The sequence below is a fragment of the Girardinichthys multiradiatus genome, chromosome 15, assembly GCF_021462225.1.
Source record: "Girardinichthys multiradiatus isolate DD_20200921_A chromosome 15, DD_fGirMul_XY1, whole genome shotgun sequence".
In the NCBI taxonomy this organism is placed as follows: domain Eukaryota; kingdom Metazoa; phylum Chordata; class Actinopteri; order Cyprinodontiformes; family Goodeidae; genus Girardinichthys; species Girardinichthys multiradiatus.
This window is the reverse complement of record NC_061808.1, coordinates 9690850-9707081: the sequence shown is the minus strand read 5'-3', so window position 1 is coordinate 9707081 and position 16232 is coordinate 9690850. Positions and strand designations below refer to the sequence as shown.

The 16232-nt window shown below is 37.9% G+C and overlaps 1 protein-coding gene across 2 annotated transcripts in view; it reads right to left on the bottom strand.

Annotated features, from left to right (window-relative positions):
• Window positions 1–2418, bottom strand: part of LOC124882277 (regulator of G-protein signaling 6-like) — a 131729-nt gene extending 129311 nt beyond the window's left edge. The window contains exons 1-2 of one of the 2 annotated variants that reach the window (XM_047388565.1): window positions 2202–2418; window positions 22–101 (exon numbers count right to left, since the gene is read on the bottom strand). The gene's annotated coding sequence lies outside the window, so the exon portion shown is untranslated. The remainder of the gene's footprint in view (window positions 1–21; window positions 102–2201) is intronic. The other variant, XM_047388567.1, reaches the window with a different exon arrangement.
• Between the last annotated feature and the right edge of the window lie 13814 nt (window positions 2419–16232).

The window sequence follows — 16232 nt, the reverse complement described above, 5'->3', positions numbered from 1 at the left end:
CTCCACCACCCTGATTCTTACCTCTTAACGTCCGCTGATGACCACCCTTCGCAGGGAGCTCCGGACACGAGAAGCGCCTTCACCACCGACCCAACAAGCGCCTGAAAAGAGAGGAAGAGGAAGGGAGGTATAAAACAGACAGGAGGAAGAGAGGGGGGGGGGGGAGATTAAACAACTCTTTCACACCCACCAACAAAAAACCGCTTCAAAAAAACACTTTTAGTACCTCTTACCAAAAAGAGTTCAGGCAAAAAACAATGCAATAGTATTTTAGGTCATTATGTTAATAAATTAACTAATTTGATGCCAGAACATTTATTTCGATATTATATTTTAAGCAAAGTGTTTATGAACTTAGACCACCTGGTGTTGAAGTTTTGACATCAAACTATGTTTAGGTATAGTGCATTTAAGAAATGGTTCGTTAATGAGGCAACCAACACTTTTTGAATTGCCTGTATACCTAAAGGCGTTTTCTTGACAATCAGGTCACTTCGCAATATTTTATAAAATCCATAACATTTGGATTAAAGTGTTTTATATCCTAGCGTCTGAAAAGAAGTGATCTACCTCTTATTTACATGCTTATTTGTCTAGGCTTTGTGTGGTCAATTGGTTATTAATTCTGAATTATTTATAACTAAAGTTTACCTAAATGTTGTCCAGGCAGCAGGCATTACCAGACTTGTTAAATTATGACTTAGTTAACTTAAGTTTACCTTTATAACTAGTACACTAATCCATTTTTTTAAAGTGTCTGAAACATTTTGAATGATAAACCATTTTACTTATTAAAAATGGTCAGAGCATTTTAAAATCTTATTCTTGAAAACAAAATATGTATGAAATCAAGCAATCTAGGGCCCCCGCTGGTTTGGGAGCCCCAAGCAGTGGCTTTGTTTTCTTATGCTGTCGTCTGGCTTTGCCTTTATCCATTTGGCTGCTTATGAAATGTTCTTCCTATCAAGTGGCATATTTGACCTGCAGAGGGAATAATTTTGAACCTCTGCCATATATAGTTGAAACACGTCACTGACTTGAACTAATGTAGAAAATAATCACAGACAACATTTCAACTTTAACCCAAAAAATTAAGTCTACCAATTCTCAGCTGATATTATCGGTCATTTTCAATTCAGTTTATCTACACAAATGTTACCCCAAGGCACTCAGGATGAACAGACTTTGTTTATTTCAAACAAATTTACATTCATACACCATCATATATATTTACATAACCATTTGTTTGAATAGGAGGTAGGCAGAATAAACTTATTTGACTCTACCCCCTTCCTTTCATATGTAACTTACTTTACACATTATTCCTTATTGAAAACAAATCTCTCGTTTCCAATTACAAATTCAATCCGGTCTATTCTAATACATTCCTGACACAGATTCAGTTCAAATTATATGTAGACCTATTCATTCCAACTATTAATACAGTAAGAGTCAGTTGATCGTTTGAGGTCGGTTGGTTAAAGCAGGTGATTATTTTGTGTCATTGCCTTCAGAGCAATCCCTCATTCTAAGTTAGCGTTTGGTGACAGGGCTGAGGAACCACTTCCTCTTGACCGTTCTGAATCTTATTTATTCCCCATTGACTGGCATAACATTAACATTGTTTGAGGATCTTAAACCTCATCAGATGCATACAGAAATGTATCCAAATCCTTTTAAAGTTTTATGATGTGTAGATTTTACAAAGCTTATCAGCTATCTTACATTACAGGAACTTTCCATGTCTGTTTTTCAGTTTGAAAGGGTTTTATGTTGCTTCAGGTTTTATGAATAGGCCCAAGTCTACTTTGACAAGGTTTTATAAACCATAAATGTGTATAAAGAGTTTGGTCAAAACAGGTTAATATTTCGCCATGTAAGATGAAGGTGTTTTTAGTCAGAGTTTCTTTGAAAATAATTTTGTAGGCCACTTGATTCTTAGGAGCAAGCATTTTTTAACTCAAAGGGAGAATCTATCCTAAGTTTAAAAAGAAACGTCAGAGGAACATTAGCACAAGGACTCCCTACTTCCTGTAATGAGTCTTGGAGGTTTTACAGCTAGCCTTTTTTTTTTAAAACTAGGTTATTTCAAGAAGCGCGAAAAGATCAAATAGAAAAAAAAAGTTTGACTCCTTTCAAAGATATTGCCAAGTTAAATTATGAAACATTTAATCAAATAATTCAAAAGTACCGTTACTGACCAGAAAAATATGAAGCTCGCAGTCACAGAAAGTGCTGGAAGTTGATTCAAATGTAAAACTCACAGGCCGAAGGCAGCAAATGAACAGCAGCTTATCCACTTCTTATCTATTAGTAAGAATAAAAATAAAGTATGCTGCAAGTAAAAAACAAAGCTAAGCTTGAAAAACAAGAAAAATGCTAAGTTTAGAGACTAATTACATCAAATTTACTGTGCTCCCAAACGAACACAGGAGAGAGGCTGAGGGAATTATAGCAAATAAACAACAGGTGTGTTATAATTGGTAAATTAGTGTGACAATGCAGGAGCAAAGCACCGCTAGGGTGGAGGGCAGGATTTAAACCTGAATAGGGATAATTTATGTTTTGAGCTCTTTTTATCCCCCAAAGAATCATTTAAAAAGCATCAATACAGGTTGTTTATATGAAGGGTAGCTTTGGGGATGCTATACTAAGACCATAATCCCCTATAGCAATATAAAATGCGCTATCTGGTCAGATCACCAAAGAGTTCAGAAGTATATTTGGAAGCAAAACCATGCAAAGCTTTAAAACCAATAAAAAGCAGTTTAAAATCGATTTTACACTTTACAGAAGCCAGAAGATGAGGAGTGATGATTAAAATGCAGGTCTTCATGTCATTACTAGTGAGAATGGATTTATGTTTTGGAATGTTTCTGAGTTGTAGGAAACAACTCTTTACCACAGAGTTAAACTGCCTGGACTCCTAGATGAAACCATAAGAAATTACAATGATAGAAGCAAGATCCAATGTTTTAATAGAATTTTGAAAGACTAAAAATTATGCAAACCATCCAGAATTTCACAAATGTAAAGTCTTATAAATGAGTGTTCCTGCATAACAATGAATTTAATGTCAGTCAGTCGTTTTCTACCGCTTCTTCCATTGTGGGTCACAGTGGAGCTGTTGCGTATCTCCAGCAGTCTGTGGGCAGGAGGCAAGGGTACATCCTGGACAGGTCACCAACAGGGCAACTCATTCACACACTGTAGAGAGACCAATTAACATAACAGTCATGTTTTTGGACTGTGTGGGGAAGCTGGAATACCCAGGGAGAACCCACGCATGCACGGGGAGAACATGCAAACTCCGTGGAGAAAGACCCCAGGCCAGGAGTCAAACCCAGGACCTTCTTTCTGCAAGGCAACAGTGCTACCAGCTGCACCAGTGTGCAGTCCTATGAATTCAGTATGTATTAAAAAACATTACCCTCAGTAACCATGCATACTGTTAATAAAGATACATCCTTGAGGGACACCAACATTTGCAGCAGATGTAGAGGAAAATACATTTTCCAGTTTTCCAGAGTAGCTGCCAGATAAGACATGAACCACTGAAAACCAATGTTTCCAACCTGGAAACTAGAGAGGATTTCAAAAAACCATATCAAAAGCTGCCCTTAAATCCAACGTAATCCAAATTATGATGGTGCAATTTATTTGAAGACAGGATTAAGTAATTACAGTTCTGAAGCTTGTATGGATTTTGTTTTCTCCATTTTATTGTTGTTTAAAAAAACAAGGAAATTCTAACTGATGGAAGGTGACACAAACTACAACACATTGCTTTGAAAAATATTCCAGTTTTGTCAAATTTTCTTAAATTGTTCACAATGGCTATTATCAGCATTTTCTATGCTACAATGATGTTGGATATGGAAAACATAAACTGTACTTTTATGAATAAAATAAAATAAAAATTGCAAAACTGCTACTCCAATAATCAAAGCTTCCCAATCAAGCATCAACCTAACAGAAAATGATATAACCACATTGTTGTTTCATGTTTTTGGTTGCTGCCTCTAAATGTGTTGCATCTGCAATGTATTCTAACCGGAGGATCAAATAGTAATTCATTTCTAAATGCTGGTGTGTGATTTGTTCAGCAGCACTGAGATAAACTCTTTCAGTGCTGCTGAATTTATTTCCTGTCAAGCAGTAGGCTTTATCAGGGTCGCAGATGGTGCAGATTTTTTAATATTGAAGCTTGATGTTGTGTATTTCAACTCCAATAATTTAGGTACAGCACATGCTGGATCAGACTGCTTCTATTTGCAGCTTGAAGCATGCCATTTTCATCACACAGTATTTAATGCTGCCTCACAAATATTAACTCATAAATAATCTACAAAGGAAGCAGGAAATAAATGTGAACATTAAAGATTTGGCTTAAAGAAAAGAGCCAAGCTTCATCACACATTGTTGGAACAGACATTTATTCAAAGGATTTATTGAGTTCAAGTGGAAAGACATCAAATTCTGTTTCATCCTGTTCATCATCAAGGGGGTTTACACTTCTCCACAGATTAATATTAATTATTGCATGCTTTTCCACCATCCAATGTAACTCTAACTGAAAAATAAATGACTGCTATTTACGTTTTCTATACTTTCTAGGGCAGTTTACTTTAATGACACTAGAGCTGTCAGTGGTATCACAGATGTACTTATGAGAAATTGGCACACTTTATTTACATTTGTATGTCACCTGTGTTAATTGAATCTTCATATTTTTCAGTTGTTTTCAAAGGTTTGCAAAGGATTGATTTCAAGATTATTCATTTTTGATAAAAATCTCCTTGATGTTTGTCAGTCCGGTTTTCAACCACATAACCGGTGTGAGAGTGCAGAGCTAAATGATAAGAAAAACATGTATTAAAAGCCATGCATCAAAAACCTCTGCCTTGGTTCTACTAGATCTGAGTGCTGTGTTTGTTAATTGTTCATTAATGCAGTTAATCACAACATCCTAAATCACAGACTGTAAAAATCGGGCAGGAGAGTACTAGTTTTGGTTCTGTGTCAAACTGGTTCTTATCTTCGACAGTCCAAAGCTAGTGTTTGTAATTTGGTCATTATAAATTAGAGCAAACAAAATGACATGTAGGGTACCTCAAGGCTCCATTATCGGGCCACTTTTATTCAACATATATATGATCTCACTAGCTCAGATTACATAGAAGTACATCTACAATAATTACTGATGACACAATTTTGTATTTTTTGTCACTCCTTTACCATAGCCCACTACAGCACAAACTTTGTTTGTCAAAAATATTCCTTCAGTTAATAAGTCAGAATTTCCTCGATCTATAGCTGAAAAGACAGAAGTAATTGAAGTCCCACAAATACAAGGTTGGAAAACAAAACTCAACTAGATTCTTTGGGGCTAAAGACCACTGAGCAAGCCAAAAAACTAGGTGTCATTGTAGAGCTAGACCTGAATTTTAACAACCAAATACAGTCATTTAATAAATCAGCCTAGTACCAGCTTACAAACCTTATCCCTCTAAAGGGTTTCTTATAACAACAGGACACAAAAAAAAACTTCTTTATGCTTTTATTTTCATTAGGTTACAATATTATAACCGTATCTATACAGGTAACTGTAGAAACATCATTCAGGCAGCTGCAACTCATCCAAAATGCTGCAGCCAGAGTCCTTATCAACTCCAGGAAAGTGGATCATATCAAACCAGTCCTTATGTCACCTCACTGTGTTCTTGTTTGTAAAAAGATATAATTTAAAATCTTGCTGAACATCTATAAGGCACTGAGTGACTGTGGGTCTAAATACATGTAAGAGTTGCTGGTCAGACATGAACACCCGAGACCTGCTCAACCAATGTTTGCAGGGCGAGAACTTAACATGGGGAGACAGGATTTAGTTTGTATGCTCATCAGCTCTGGAACAAAGTCACTAAAATCCTGAGACTTGCAGAGATGGTTGACTCCTTTAAATCAGGACTGAAAACACAACACTGTTTACTGCAGCTCACCTATAAAGGCCAAAGACTTCTTTGTTGTTACATTTCTACCATATCTTTTGCTAAAATTGACATTTACATATTTTTTTCTTTTTTGTGATCATGTCTGATGTTTTTATTTTTTATGTTGTGTTTTAATGCATATTTTTGTGTTATTTTGTGTCTCTGTTCCTTTGTTATCCTGCATAAGAATGGTGCTATACAAATAAACGTACCTTACCTTGCCTTGAGAGCTCACAGAAGTCACCACATTGTGATGCAGATTTCTAATTCAAGGTCTGAACAAGTCATTTGAATAAAAGAATAAATACAAGAATTCATTCACTACGCAACCTTAATGAGTTCTACACTAACAGAAAGACATCATTACTTTAAAGGGCACTGTTTGAAATACATTGCTGTGCATTTGAACAAACAGCTCCTGATCACAAAACAATGCATGTTCTGGCAATATCAGGAACACCATCTGAGAAAATAAAAATTATTTCAGATCAATCTCACATCATGATGAAGGCTTCCTGTGTAAGTCTTGGCCAGAGAGAGTGAAAGGTGCCAAAAGTCAAATTGTTGAGGGTTCATACCACTACACTGTTAAGAAGTGATGTTTTCTCCAGTTTCCTCAGAAGGTATTGCCTCTGCTGGACCGGTTTCGTGATCCCAGAAGTGTTCTTCAACCAGGTTAGGTCATCAGACCTCTTTATGTCTAGGGATTTAAGGCTTCACACTGATTCTAAGGAGTTATGACCATCATATGTTTAGCCATACTCAAAGTTCCTGCAGCATTGCTGTTTGGTTTCTAGTAAAGTTCCACCTCTTTGTAAAACTACATCAAAATACAGATTTTCAGCATATCCGGCCACTCAACATAGTGTTTGATTATTTATTAACAATTTAAGCATAACATTAGTTTAAATAAGGTAGCTTTGCAGTCATGTGGGCGTATGTTTACCATCCTGAAATTAAAATGATTAAGTAATAATCTTGAGACACCAGGATGAATATATTTAAGATTCTGCTAATTGCCATCTCTGATGCATAAATGAATACTACAAGCCTGCAATCTTAAGAATGGTTGATAAATGTGACAATTTCTGAAACATACATTTTCTTTGTACCTACTTTTTCTTCCCTTTTCAATCCATCCCTCTGTTTGAAGTAATCTTCACTAATTTCTCATCCTGAAAATGTGCAAAACTTATAGCTCAGCTTGCTTGGCAGTTAGAACCCTTAGCTGATGGGGACTTTGGCCGAGCGCTAAGGCACATCAAAGCGACTGATGCAATGATGGGCCGAGGGAAGAAACTGAGAGTTTATACAGTCAGAGAAGGGAGGTTACTCTGTGTGAAAACCAGTCCCACAATAAGGATATCAACTGACAGCCCATTTACTGCAATTCAGGCAGCTTATTTTCCCAACCAGTGCTGCAGACTAAAAATATTTGCTGCCCTGATTCAATAAGCCATTACTGGGACAGGGAGTGAAGGGGGTGGCTGTTGGGGGGCTGGCTTCAAACAGCCAGCTGTTTCTCTTTTTTTGCTTTCTCATGTTCATGCTGATCTGTTCTGTGCAAGTGAAAGAAAATAAGCTTAAAAATCAATACATGCACTTACGAGGATACTGTCGTCAAAAACAAAATTGATACTAATGGGCCAATCTGCTCAGGCCGACACAAACACACACAGACACACACTGCATCTACTCATGGATGAAAGCTATAACATTCACTCTGGACTGAATTATTGAGCATCAGTAAACAGGAAGAGAAGTTCCCACTGGGTTTATGAGAATATAAATGTGTGTGTGTGTGTGTGTGTGTGTGTGTGTGTGTGTGTGTGTGTGTGTGTGTGTGTGTGTGTGTGTGTGTGTGTGTGTGTGTGATAAGTGGTGGTGGTAAAAAGCTGCCAGAAGGATGTTTCACATTTGTTCATCTTTTATAACTAACACGATTACATGAGCACATGTTAACGGCATGTTTTTAGGGTGTTTGTGAAGACGCATAAGTTGCACAGGTCGTCACTTGAGAATTAGATACCTTGCAAAAAGTTGGGATTTTCCGACACAAAGCATCTAACTGAATTTGAGGAAAATGATGCATGGTTTTCAAAATGTTTTAAAAATAAAAATATCTTAAAAACATGGAATGCACTCATATTGAGCCAAAAGGGCCATGGTAACTATGGAGTAGGTGAAGAGATCCATGGCTCAAGTGGGACAATCTGTCAACTGGAGAACTGATATTTATGCCCATTACAAACGTTATTTTTAAAACTTTGAAAGACAGCCATAAAAGTCCAATTTGCAGCCACAAGCAATGTGGAGGACACAACAAGCTTGGAAGAAGGTGCTCTGGTCAAATAAAACTAAAATTAAACTTTTTGATCTCCCTGCAAAATGCTTTGTGTGAATACCAGCACTGCACATGCCTGTTACAGGCCACAAAAGACTTTGGGCATGATCCCAACCATACAGCCAGTGCTACAGCTGATTGATTTGAATCAAATAACACTCATACATTAGAATGGCCTAGTTAAAGTTTTAACTGAAACTTAAGTTCATCAAAACAATCCATCCAGTCTCACTGAGCTTCAGTTATTCTTGCAATGTGGAATTTGCAAGCCTTCAAGTCTCTAGATCTGCGAAGCTGGCAGAGACATACTGAAACCCAAAATGTGGTTCCATAAAGTATTGACTCAGGGGTGCTGAAAATGCATGGCACCCCTTTGAAGATTTTTACTTGTAGAAAATGTATTGATTTATCACATAAAATCCCAATGAAGTATATTAAAGTTTATGACAAAATCATGAAAGGTTCATGGGTTTTACATTTTTCCAAGACACTATACAAATCCAGAATAAAAATGCACTACAAACTGCTCTGTTTACTCCTATTTAGTATTTTGTATTTGTACCTTGTTATTTTAAATAACTTCATAACCTGACAAGAATAGAACAATTTTATTTTGACCTGATACCTGATGTGTTGCCCTGCGATGGATTGGCGACCTGTCCAGGGAGTTCCTCGCCTCCTGCCCATAGACTATTGGAGATAGGCACCAGCTCCCCCGTCACCCACTATGGAATAAGTAGTATAGAAGATGAATGAATGAATGAATGAACATGAGGCCCTAAAACTGAAAAAGGATGTATTATCGTTCTCCTTAACTGCATCACAATACAACACTAATAGTCAATCAAGCATTCCTTGTGCCACATCTGACCCTTCTTAAAATGCTGTTTCCTTTAGTTTTCTTCGTCCTTCAAGGAACCATACAAAATCTCTTGTGTGCTACAATGTTTCTTCAGGTGTTCTTCCTTTTGAATGTGGCTGGAAATGGGGAAAAAGATGAATTCATTATCTTTGATAACATCTGATACGATAATTTAAGGTAAGACACAAACTCTAGTTGTTAGAGACGGTTGGCACGTTGGGTTTAAACGTTTACAAAGCAACGTATACCACAGAAAACATTTCAGTGACTTGTTCTGTTTCTTTTTTCATAAAAGCAGTCCACATCTTTGTAAATGGATTGATGAAAGCAATTGTGGAGATATCAAAGATGTGTCTGAGGGCGTCTGCTGCAAGCCAAGACAAGACGGCGACTGACAGGAGATGCGTAAATCGACAGGCAGGCTTAAAGCCCGCAGAGGAGCGGCTCACATCTCGAATGACACTGAAACAACAAGGCTCTGCCACTGAAGAACAAAACACCTCGACTTTCTGGTCTCTGCCTTTTGAGTGCTTGATGAGAGCCGAAGAGTTGCACAGAGACATGAAGGCGTTTTGTGTGGGCTGCTGGAGTGTGTGGGATAAAAGCACTAAGGGTCCACACACAACACGGGAGAAAGAAAAAAGAAGGAGAGAGTTAGGAGGTAGCTAATTCTTCTGGCAAACAGGAATGGTTCAGTCGTTTTCAGTCAAATTGCATCAGAAAGGATCTGGTAGTAGTAAGATTCTTAATAAACATATTAAATGAAATCTAAAAATTATGAGTGTTGTAGCACACGATAATACAACTTTGTTACTGACATTTCTGAAATTGATGGATAAGTGAAAGATAGTTAAAACTATTACAGAATATTGTTTTATCTTATTTATTTTGTCTTTACAGTAGGACCAATTAAACTAAAACACTGGCACTAGAGAGGGTTTTTATTATTATTTTCTATGTCTACCATAAATTCTCCTTCAGACATTGAAAGTAAGGGTTATATGTATTATATATGTTCACCTTTATTTTAGCCTGATTAGATAAATCCTATAGATCCTATACTTATTTCACTGTATGTTTTGTGGATTCATTCAGCTGCAGACAAGAACAAAACACAGACTAATTTCATTTGGTGGTTTTACTTTAGATAAAAACGTACTAGTCTTGCCGTTGTTTTAAACCAATAAAGTTTTTCTAGTTTGAATCGCAGCAGATCATCGCAGCTGATGAAGGAAAATGTTTACTCTCCATTTTGTCTTTTTAAAATTTATAATTAGCTCAAAACATACTTTGCTTCCTGCCACCAGGCAGGCATAGTCCAAAGATGTTCACTGCTTAAGAGGTGGATATGACTCTGATCAAGCAGGGTTTCAATTCAGTAAAAAAAAATTTTTATCAATCCACAACAAATGTAAAAAAAAAAAAAAAAAACAGGTCCAACTCAAATCAAACGAATTCACTGTAATCCAATCAAATGGTCACATTCAGATCTAATTATATAAAGTATTTTCTGATTCTAATTATAACAATACAATAAAGGTCTGGGGTCTCAGGTACGAAGCGTACTTACGCACAAAAACCTTGCGGCGCAATGTTTTACGCGCAACTCTGAATGTACAAAATTGAACGTGTAGGTGTGGGAAAGCCACGCAAACTTTTTCAATCGACAATAATAAACTACAGAGAACTAAAGCTCACCTAAATCCACAGAAATATGACTCCATTCAGTTTTATTTAATTCATGGAGCCTGATGTTTTTTCGTGAGTTGAAAACAACCGCATTCGGATGTGAACTATGAATATTCCTGTGTTTTTGTCACCTGTAGATGGAAATGCGCGTCGGTCTGTGCGCTGAGGAGCATAAAATGTGAATCATCTAAGGGGACACTTTCATTCTCAATGAAAAATAAAAAAGTGTCTGATCAGCACATTAGTTCCGAACAAGTCAGGTTTGATGATTCCTAAGGGGGACAAGCTGGAGACAATCACATGTTCATAAATAGATGCGTAAAGTTGCGCGTAATTGTGGAACGATGGCAGTTTTGGCACAGCTGGAGGACATCGCCAATGGAAGATGTTGGAGTTTGTTTTGTTTTTTTCAGAGATCGTACTAACCTGCCGGCACATGATAATGCATAACTTATCAGCCGGTTTAGATTGCCCAGGCCAATTATTTCGAAGCTCTGCACGGAGCTGGCCTCTGTGTTACAGAGGGAAACCAGGAGGAACCGTGCGTCGACGGTCCCGGTTCCAGTTCTCACTACTCTGCGGTCCTTTCAACTGGAGCTTTTCAGAGGGAGCTCACTGACAGGTCATCCCTGAGCCGGACCATGCCAGCCATATGGGACAGACTCCTCCTTTTGTTGCTCATATAAATAAAGTTCTCCTAAACTGTGGCTCTTATTTGCAGCGAGGAGCCGATTTCTGAATGTAATCAGACCAATGGACTAGACTTATATTGATATATGGGCCCTTTGTGAACAGAAAGCATTTTCATTCAATATATGTGCAACCTATTTGTGACGCGCAAATGTGTCTCACTAAAGCAATGGCATGTTGGCCTCTTCAACTCTTTTTACACTCTAAACATAATTATAATTATTCTAATTATAATAGTTGTGTTGGGATGGCTGGCTTCTGGGTCAATTCTATTTTTATGTGACGTCCTGAATAGTTTTAAAGATTTAAAATACTTCAAATGTGTGTGGTGAGTCTTCCTAATAGAAATATAGGAGGCATTTCACGTCATAATAATCAGCATTGAGCAATGATTGATTTAATGCGGACATTATAGAACTACGGGTTCGAGTTTCCAGTCAAGTTTGAGTCGCTGATGTCATTCAAGTAGTTGTTGGTTTGCTGTCTACAAACATTCCTCATGGTGTGTAGACACGGTCTCTCTTAGCGTTTTATTCGCCGAAAGGAACCGGTTCGGGCTGTCACAACGGCGTTGCCATGGTTATTTGGACAGGCGGTAGGTGACTTCCGGATATTTATACATACTTCACCGGAAATTGAGACGTATGAAAGCTACGTGTGCGGTGACGTGTCCACGCACAGTTTTTTGTTTTTATTTTCAATTTTAAGTATGGAAGCTGCGCACTCTTTCGTATATGAGGCCCCAGGTGATTATTTAGGTAATCCGTTGATCTTGTAGCAGCCTTTGATCAACATGTAACCTATAAAATATTTAAGGTTTTACTGATATGAAGTCCTTTAAATAATGTAAACTATCTAAGAAGCTAAGCCAAGGCTGGTATATTTGTAAGTTAACTCTTAGAGCCGCAGAAACAAAGCAGATTTACTTTGGTTACATTTATTTGGGGTTCATTTGTGTAAAGCACTTTGTAAGATGGTCCATGTGATTCAGCTCTTGTTAAACACCTTCTCTGTACCAACCCAGCAGGGACTGCACCTTTGAAGGCAAAAACAGCTCTGGGCATCACTGCAGGTGGACTGAGAGACAATATCACACCCAGCTGTTGGCATCAGACTTTCAACTGTCTCAACTGCAGCTCTGGTTTGCAAAATATTACAACAGTCATAGATGAATTTGTTACTTGGAGTAAAAGCTTTCGACCTAGAGAATCAGTGCAACGATGTCTTGTCTGGTATACGTACTGTGCAACTTGCAATCAAAGCATCTGGCCAAAACTACAGGTCCTTCTCAAAAAATTAGCATATTGTGATAAAGTTCATTATTTTCCATAATGTCATGATGAAAATTTAACATTCATATATTTTAGATTCATTGCACACTAACTGAAATATTTCAGGTCTTTTATTGTCTTAATACGGATTATTTTGGCATACAGCTCATGAAAACCCAAAATTCCTATCTCACAAAATTAGCATATTTAATCCGACCAATAAAAGAAAAGTGTTTTTAATACAAAAAACGTCAACCTTCAAATAATCATGTACAGTTATGCACTCAATAGGAATCAGGAATCCTTTGGCAGAAATGACTGCTTCAATGCGGCGTGGCATGGAGGCAATCAGCCTGTGGCACTGCTGAGGTCTTATGGAGGCCCAGGATGCTTCGATAGCGGCCTTTAGCTCATCCAGAGTGTTGGGTCTTGAGTCTCTCAACGTTCTCTTCACAATATCCCACAGATTCTCTATGGGGTTCAGGTCAGGAGAGTTGGCAGGCCAATTGAGCACAGTGATACCATGGTCAGTAAACCATTTACCAGTGGTTTTGGCACTGTGAGCAGGTGCCAGGTCGTGCTGAAAAATGAAATCTTCATCTCCATAAAGCTTTTCAGCAGATGGAAGCATGAAGTGCTCCAAAATCTCCTGATAGCTAGCTGCATTGACCCTGCCCTTGATAAAACACAGTGGACCAACACCAGCAGCTGACACGGCACCCCAGACCATCACTGACTGTGGGTACTTGACACTGGACTTCTGGCATTTTGGCATTTCCTTCTCCCCAGTCTTCCTCCAGACTCTGGCACCTTGATTTCCGAATGACATGCAGAATTTGCTTTCATCCGTAAAAAGTACTTTGGACCACTGAGCAACAGTCCAGTGCTGCTTCTCTGTAGCCCAGGTCAGGCGCTTCTGCCGCTGTTTCTGGTTCAAAAGTGGCTTGACCTGGGGAATGCGGCACCTGTAGCCCATTTCCTGCACACGCCTGTGCACGGTGGCTCTGGATGTTTCTACTCCAGACTCAGTCCATTGCTTCCGCAGGTCCCCCAAGGTCTGGAATCGGCCCTTCTCCACAATCTTCCTCAGGGTCCGGTCACCTCTTCTCGTTGTGCAGCGTTTTCTGCCACACTTTTTCCTTCCCACAGACTTCCCACTGAGGTGCCTTGATACAGCACTCTGGGAACAGCCTATTTGTTCAGAAATTTCTTTCTGTGTCTTACCCTCTTGCTTGAGGGTGTCAATAGTGGCCTTCTGGACAGCAGTCAGGTCGGCAGTCTTACCCATGATTGGGGTTTTGAGTGATGAACCAGGCTGGGAGTTTTAAAGGCCTCAGGAATCTTTTGCAGGTGTTTAGAGTTAACTTGTTGATTCAGATGATTAGGTTCATAGCTCGTTTAGAGACCCTTTTAATGATATGCTAATTTTGTGAGATAGGAATTTTGGGTTTTCATGAGCTGTATGCCAAAATCATCCGTATTAAGACAATAAAAGACCTGAAATATTTCAGTTAGTGTGCAATGAATCTAAAATATATGAATGTTAAATTTTCATCATGACATTATGGAAAATAATTAACTTTATCACAATATGCTACTTTCTTGAGAAGGACCTGTATATCATTACTGCGATGATGAGAATTAAGGAAACCTGGGAAGGTAAAACAAACTCAAGCTTAATTATGGGGTTTCTTTTCGTTCAGCTTTAATTCTCAGTAAATAGAACCTCTGTGCACACAGCAGTCCTGGGCCTCTGTTTTTGTTTCCTTGAGGAAATGAAAATGTGTTATTTGAGGATGATTGCCTGTATATTTATTCCTAGCCCAGCTGAACAATCTTATCAAATATGATTTGCTTTCAGAGCAGTGTGCAATTACACAAAACCCAGGTCTTTACATCTGGTTGTGCACTCTGTATTGTTTGTGAGGTCTGAGATAATTTAAGTTAAATATATTTATTTTTATGCTAAAAGTTTACTCTCACATTTTATTATATAGAGCAGTCCAGATTTATTTTTAGAAATGACTAAGAAGTATTTTAATTAGTAAATAGTGTATTATATGAACATATTTATACCCGTTAAACTTTCCCACATTTTGCTATCACCAACTTTAGTGTATTTTATTGGGATTTTATCTGATAGACCAACATGAAATAGTGCGCAATGGTGAAAAGGAAGGAAATTAACATTTTAAAACCATTTTTACATATCAAAATTTGAACGGTGGGGCATGCATGTTTTTACGCCCTTTACTCTGATAACTTATAAAATAAAAACGCAACCAGTTGCCTAAAGAAGTGAGGTAATCATTAAACAGACCATCTGTGTACGATTTAATCTCTCTGTGAAGGCCACAGAGTTTTGTTAGAAAGAATTAGTGAAACAACAGTAGAAGACCAAGGGACACAGCAGACAGGTCAGGGAAATAGCTGTGGACAAGTCTAAAACAGGATTAGATTAAGATAACATCCCAACTGTGAGCATTTTATGGAGTACTTTTCAATAATCTAAACTGACAAGCTGGGCAAGGAATCCGGACATAACGGAGTAATCTGCAGAGATTCTCAGCTCAGATGGGAGAATCTGTTAAAACAACAAGTGTACGTCACCATTCTGGCCTTTAGGTAGAATGGCAAGAAGAAAGCCATAATAGGTCCGGTTTGAAGTTTCCCATAAACCATGTAGAGGAAATAGCAAAAGGTGCTCTGGTGAGATGAGCCCTACTGCATACACCATCCCCAAATGTGAATAAAGGTGGTGGCTGAATCAGGCTGTGGGGATGCTCTTCTTCAGATGGAAAAGGAAGCGAGACAAAGTCGATTGGACAATAGATTGAACTTAATCCAGGGTAGTCTTGGAAGAAAATGTGTTGTTCTTTTCAATGTAAGGAACTTGTATCTGAAGAGCCATTTTCTTCACCCCATTTCCTTACTCATGCAGATTTTTTTTTACCCTTTTATTAAACCAGTGGCATACATAGTACTCTAAAATCACTAATTATGAACAACACAATTCGATTTTTGGTGTTTGAATGCATAAAAGCATTCATTACTTCATTTTGTACGATTTATACACAAACATTAATGCGCTCCCCTCCAGTGAAAATGTACTTTACTCAAAGGTTGAATTTTTCATTTTTCAGTGTGAAATTATGCTGCTGCAAAACATTTTTTGGAGCCATTTTACACATCTCTACCAAACATACCAATTATTGTTGTAATTAAAACTTCTTGCTTGTACCAATTCTTTAGGACTGCATTTCTGCCTCAGTGTGAAAATAAGTAATTCGCGAAATGACAAAAAGATAGATTTATACAATGGCCCCCTGAAATTTTGTTTGAATATGTTAGTAGTGGTTTTCCTTTCTCCGTTTAAGCAATGGCTA